We start from the raw sequence: 7049 nt of genomic DNA, 5'->3' as shown, positions 1-7049 counted from the left end.
AAACCTAAAAATTTACAACCAATTTTGAGAGATGCATTTTAGCTCTGGAAATTATTACTGACTATGCCAATGCTGTTGTAATGACATGCTTCTTCTAAGTATGTGGTTATTAAATAAATAATTTTTTTAAAGTCTTTTCTGCATCTATTAAGATGAGCATGTGGTCTTTGTCTTTAAGTTCATTATCTGTTTTATTACATTTATTGACTTACATATGTTGAACCATCCTTACATCTCTGAAATAAAGCTGACTTGATCATGATGGATGATCTTTTTGATGTGTGTCTGCATGCAGTTTGGGGATATTTTGTTTTTTATCTTTGCATCTATGTTTATTAAGGATTTGGGTCTATAGTTTTCTTTTTTGCAGTCTCTTTCCCTGGTTTTGTTATTAAAGTGGTACTGGCTTCATAGAAGAAGTTTGGTAGCTCTCCCTCTGTTTCTATCTTTTTGAATAATTTAAGCAATATTGGTTGTAAATCTTCTTTGAATATCTGGTAGAATTCTGCTATGAAACCATCTGGGGCTGGGCTTATTTTAGTCAGGAGTTTTAATATTACTGTTTCAGTTTCCTTATTTGTTATGGGTCTTATTTGTTGATTTCCTCTTGGTTTAACTTTGATGGTGACCATGATTTTAGAAATTCATCCATTTCTTTTAGATTTGAAAATTTAATGGAGTATCTTTTTTTAACGTATTCGTTTACAAAGTTCTGGAGCTTTTTTGGTGTCTGCTGTTTCCCCTTTTGTCTTTGATTTTGTTGATTTGGATTTTCTCTTTCTTTCTGCTCTTAGATTCATTGACTTTTTGATATTGTTTTCTTTGTTTCTAGTTCATTAGTTTCTGCTCTGATTTTTGTCATTTCTTCTCTTCTACTGGGTTTGGGGTTGGTTGGTTTTGCCTTTCCAATATCTTGAGTTGTACTGTCAAGTCATTACAGGTGCTCTTTCTGATAATTTAATGTAGGCAATAAGAGCTATAAACTTCTCTCTTAGGACTGCTTTTAAGATGTTCCAGAGGTTTTGTTGTGTTGTATTATTATTTTCATTTTGTTGCAGGAATACTTTTCTTTCTTTCTTAATTTCTTCTTTGACCCATTCATCATTCAGGAGTGTGTTTAATCTTCATGAGTTTGTGTAGTTACTAGAGCTTCTTTTGCTGTTGATTATAAGCTTTATTGTGCTGTGGTCTGATAGAAGGCCTGGAATTATTTTAAATTTTGTACTTGTTGAGATTTTTTTGTGTCCCAATTTGTTTTGTGTCAAATTTAGATTAACTTGCATGAGCTGCTGTGTAGGAAGTGTGTTCTTTGATGCTTGTGTGGAACATTCTGTAGATGTGTGTTAGGTCCATTTGATGTAAGATGTCTCTCTGTTTATTCTTTGTCCAGTTGATCTGTCTATTGAAGATGGTGGGGTAGTAAAGTTACCCATTATTACTGAGTTAGGGTTAATATCTGTTTTATAGTCCTGGAGTACTGTTTTTATAAAATGCATGCTCCAGAGTTTGGTGAAAAAATGTTCATGACTGAAAGATGAGTCATTTTAATTTCTTTGTGTTTGTGGCCCTGTTTTCTGTTTCTGTTATTATACCTTCTTTGTTTTCTTTCTGTAGCCTCTTGGGTACTCATTCCCTTCTTTTGTCCTTTGTATTGCTTCAAGTATTCCCTATAGGGCTGGTTTGGATGACATGAATTCTTTCAGCCTATTCACATCATAAAAATTTTTCATTCCCCTTCAACCATGATAGATAGTTTTGGTGGATAAAGTATTCGGGGTTGGCATTGATGGTTATTTAGAACTGGGAATACTTTGGTTCAGGATCTTCTGGCTTTCATAGTTTGCACTGAAAATCCGCTGTAATTCTGATGCGTTTTCCTTTATATGTAACTTGTTTTTCTCTAGCAGCTTTTTGTACTCTCTCTTTGTTCCGTAGATTTAATGTTTTTACTATGATATGCTGTGGGGACTTTCTGTTCTGGTCATATCTAATTGGTGTTCTATGTGCTTTTTGAATCTCTATAGGTATGTCTTTCCTTAGTTTAGGGAAATTTTCTTCTATAACCCTACTGAAGATCTGTTCAATGCCATTGGCCTGAGATTCTTCTCAATCCTGTATGCCTATAATTTGTAGACCTGGTGGTTTCATGTTGTCCCACATTTCTTGAGTATTCCATTCCTGTGTTTTTTTTTTTTTTTTTTTCAATTTTGCATAGTCTTTGCTTAAGGAATCCAGGCAGAATATCATCCGGTCTTGATATTCTGTTTTCCATTTCATTCATTCTGTTTGTGAGAGTTTCTCCTGTTGTTTCTATTTGATTTATTGGGTTTTTCAATCCCATGCTCATTTCCATTTGGGTTTTCTTCATATTTCTTTCTCTTTTGTGAATTCACTTTTCAAGTAATGAATCATTTTTGATATTTCACTAATTTGCATATTTGTATATTCTTGGACTTCCCTCATAAGTTTATGCCTTTCCTCTTTCAGTTCTCTGAGTTGTTTGTCTGTGTTTTCTTGAAGTTCTTTGATCATGTTTATGATTGTTTTTTTAAATCCTGTGTCCTGGGGTTCTACACAGTAGTTCCCATTGCTGTGCACTGCTGTAGGACTCGTGCATTTTGTTAGGTACATATTTTCCTGATCTTTTCATATTGTTTATGTTTTTGCTTTGATGTTTGGGCGTATGGATGTTCTTTGTTGGTTATGTGTCCAACAGGAACTTCTACTCTGCTTTTGTTTAATTTAATTTCGCTTAATATTGTTAATGTAGCTTGGTTATTTTTTGTTCCGGTATAGAAGATAAATTGCTGTGTGTTTTAAGTTCTTGCAGGGTTGTAGACTGGTCTGGGTGGATTGTGGGACAGGGTAGTAGGTTAGTTGGAGGACTAGTCTATGCAACATAGATCAGGAGCCAGTGGAGTCTATGCTAGGGAGTTTAGCTAGTCTGGGTTAGGAAGCTAGTCCTGGGATCTGAGGTGAAGGAATTGGAACCTGCCTGGGTCCAAGGCTGGCAGGAGACAGGTAGGGGTGGGCGAGAAGAATGGTACAGAGATGCAATAGGTGGGATCTGACTTACCAGAGTCCTGGCTGAGCAGGTTTGTCTGCCTGATCAGGAGGCTGGAAAGGTAGAGGTGGAGGGCCCCCTGGGGAGGGATTTAGGGAATCTATGGTAGCATGATTAGCTAGTCTGGGTTCCTAAGCTAGTCCTGGGATCTGAGGTGAAGGAATTGCAGCCTGCCTGGGTCCAAAGTGGCAGGCGACAGGTGGGGGTAAGTGAGAGAGCTTGTTTTAATTTTTATTATTTTTTTGTAAAGCCCACCAAGTCTAATTTGTGATCCCCAAATACTCTTGAGTGTGGGGTCAGCCTCTGTAGCATGGTCAGTTTACCAGAAGTCACACCCTAAAAGAAAACTGCTAGCTCCTCAGCTTTGGGGTACCCACCTCCCACCTTCATGCTAGAATTTTGTCTAGTTTGAGCTTGTATGGGTCTTGCCCATATTGTCATAACTGTTGTAAACTCTTATGTTCAACTGTCCTGTTGTGTCCAGATAACTGTTTTGTTTAGCAGTCTTCAACTGCTTTTGGCCCTTAAGATATTTCTGCCCGTTCTTCTGTAATAATCCCTGGCCTTTGGGGGGAGGGATATGTATGTTCCATTTAGGGCTGAGTATGCTATGGGAAGGTGTCCCATTTAGGACTGATTGCTTTGCAGCCTCTGATTCTTTGCACACTGATCAGCTTTCGGCTCTTTGTTAATCATCGTCTACTGCAAAATGAAGCTACTTTGATGAGCACTGAAAGATGTACTAATCTATGGGTTTAACAATAAGTTATCAGAAATCATTTTAATATGTCCCTTCAGCAGAATAATAGTAGGATCTCCCCCTATGATCTATCCATGACTTATCTAATCACAGGTTCTTGGACCCAACAATAGTGTCAGGTATGGATTCCATCTTGTTGAGGCAGCCTTAAATCCAATCAAAAAGTGTTTGGTTACTTTCATACATTTGAATCACTATTGCACCAGTGAGCATATCTTGCTAGGCCAGTTTTTTTTTGTAGCACACAGGACTCAAAGTTGGGTAAGGTTGATTGTAGCAGGAGGCCTCCAAAGATGGCGCAGACCCAGAGCCCTGGGATTCAGCGAGAATTCACTTCACTTCTTGGTCCGCAAATAGCCCTACTCGAGAGCCCAGTGACTGCTGACAGACTCCGTGGCACGGACTAATCAGAAAATGATACGCTGACTAAAAGGACTTTGGGGTGGAGAAAAGGGAAATATAAGGTCTGCCCCCTCCTGCATTAAACGAGCCTGCAGCACCTCGCCTAGTGCTTGCTTCTACCTGACTCCCAGGGTCTTTGTGTCATGACTCTGTGCCTCTTGACCCCCCTAATCAGCAGGGGACCCATCCAGGTTAGGGTCTTCACAGCTGGCCTGAGGAGAACCCGCAACAGTTGATGATTGATTTCCTCTTCTGCTAACATGCATAGCACCTTCAAGCATTGTGAAAGCTAGCCAGTAGGGATGAAGCTTCAAACAGTGCTTATTATTGAATGTTGAGATAGCCTCTGTTTATCTGCTATTATGGACACTGTTTTCATAAACAAATTTGTAGCTCAATTTTTAATGGAAAGTTTGAACTGTTTTAGGAAAAATACCGAAATGCCAAAGTATTATGAACATTGTAGCACAGAATTCTACGAGCTCACCCAAATATACATTCTCCTCTTTCTCCTGAACACAGACTCTATCTGCCAGCCTCTGTTGAAGATTAACATGACCATGGCACCAGTCCTGACCAATAGTTGTCAGCTCAAAATGAGCCACATAAAATTTCTTGAACATACTTCTCCAAACTTTCCCATCTTCATTTGTGAGGAATCAGAAGGATTCCTGTGACAATGGATTTAAAGTTGGTAGAGCTTCTATTAGCTTGGGGATAGAGCCACTGTCTAGAAAAGATTTTGCTTGGGGCTGGGAAATGTAGCTCGTAGAGTGCTTACCTAGTAAGCACAAAGTCCTGGATTCAATCCTAAACATCCCATAAACCAGACATGATGGCACATGCCTGTAATTCCAACATGTGGAAAGGGGAAGCAAGAGAATCAGATAAACATGAGAGACTCTGCCTCAAAAGATAAAGTTCAAGTTCATAATGAAAAATATATATATATATATATACAATAATATAGGACTACTTGTGTATAGTTGAAGGCTATATAACGAGAAACACAGGTGCAGGCAGGAGAAAATTCCCTTCAAGTTGTTGGACAGGATAGTCCAAGAGACTCCCAAAATAGCACAGACTAGTGCCACATCACTTGATTTCCTCACAAAATTGAAGATAAGATCCTATTGTTGAATACAAACACACTTCAGACCCAGAACTTGGAACAATCAAGCTGGAACTGACCTGGAAGCCTTCTCCCTGAGTGTTACCCCTCATGTATCAGAGGATACTATATAAGCTGCCAAGGGAGAAAACCAATCAATGCTTCTACCCAGCTATAAAGCCTAATAAACAACGACTGGCCAAGCAAACTATTCTGTTGGTGCATTAATTGTCAGTTTTAACTTATGTGTAATCAACAACTGTCTAACTGGAATTAAGGCCTGATCAATGGAAAAAAAAACTCATGTGTAATACTGTAAACATAGCCAAATACACACGGCTGTAGAGGTTGTAGATCCTAGAGAAAAACATACTTTTTCCATATCCCTAGGCCAATGTAATTTCTTACTTTATTCTAAATATACATTCTCATATTTACAGACAAGTATACCTTCTACCTTTCATCAAAGAAGCATCTTTTTGCAACAGATGGAGACTATTACAGAGGTCCACAACTGGTCAAATACAGAGATTAAATATCTGTGACACACTTTACCCTAAGTAACACATCTTCAATTCAACCTCCACACATAAGATGAATGTATCTCTCAATTCTCATCAGAGAAATTTCCTTATGTAGCAGATGGTGATTAATATAGAAACTCACAATTGGCTAATTTGCAGAGAACAAGAGGCTACAGCATGCTTATCCTTGAATAGGACACCTATTTCAAATGCTTCAGGATCATTGTAGAAGCAGAAAGATTGACAAAGCTAGAGGGGGTGGGTAACCCCAAGGAAACAGAGTCTTCCAGACAGCTGTTCAGTTACTCGTATGAACTTCTAACAACGGTGACAGCATGCAAACAAAAACCAGATAAAATCCCAGCATAGACATGGGGAAGTGGGCAAGATATCCCAACCCAACCTAAGGAAGTTTAGGAAATTGATGGTTGCTGCAAGGGACATAGACAGTGTCTTACAAGGATGAAACTCTTGGGCCCAGTGGATGGATCCACACTGAAGGACATTTGGAGACACAAATTAAACTCTAATTATATTTATGTATATGTATATGAGAGTATGTTAAATTGGGTAGGGAAATGGCAGTGAACTATTTTTAAAAATAAACAGTGATCCAACACTTTGACACACACAGGAAATAGGCATCCACTCTAAGCTGATGTGGTGCTAAATTCTACTCATCCTGTAGACAAAATATAGTTTTTAAGCCTTTTTAAAATATTTTATTATTTTTATTTTATGTGTATGTGTGTATTGGCTACATATAGGTAAGTGTACCCATGTCATGCAATGCCTGCAGAGGACAGAAGAGGCTGTCAGATTCCCTGGATCTGGAATTACAGACAGCTGTGAGCTGCCATGTGGGTCCTGGGATTTGAACCCGGGTCTTTTACAAGAACAGCTAGTGTCTTTAACCGCTGAGCCATCTCTCCAGCCTCCATAGTTTTAGAGCTTTTATAATATTCATTTTCATATTGACCTCCAAAGATGACCTTTCCTTATTATACAACATTGACAGGTGTGATCTTACTACCTTTTTGACTCTCTATCAAACAAGTAAATATATTATTCACCTTGCATGCTTAAGCTATTGATGAGATTGATGTTGATGTTTTCTTCATATATTCACTAGTAATTACACTCGAAATAACGTAAATGTGTGCTCTTTTCTAACCACCATCCCACCTG

This window comes from Nannospalax galili, unplaced genomic scaffold, assembly GCF_000622305.1.
Source record: "Nannospalax galili isolate Female #2095 unplaced genomic scaffold, S.galili_v1.0 scaffold102, whole genome shotgun sequence".
Taxonomy (NCBI): Eukaryota; Metazoa; Chordata; class Mammalia; order Rodentia; family Spalacidae; genus Nannospalax; species Nannospalax galili.
This window is presented reverse-complemented; position numbering follows the sequence as displayed.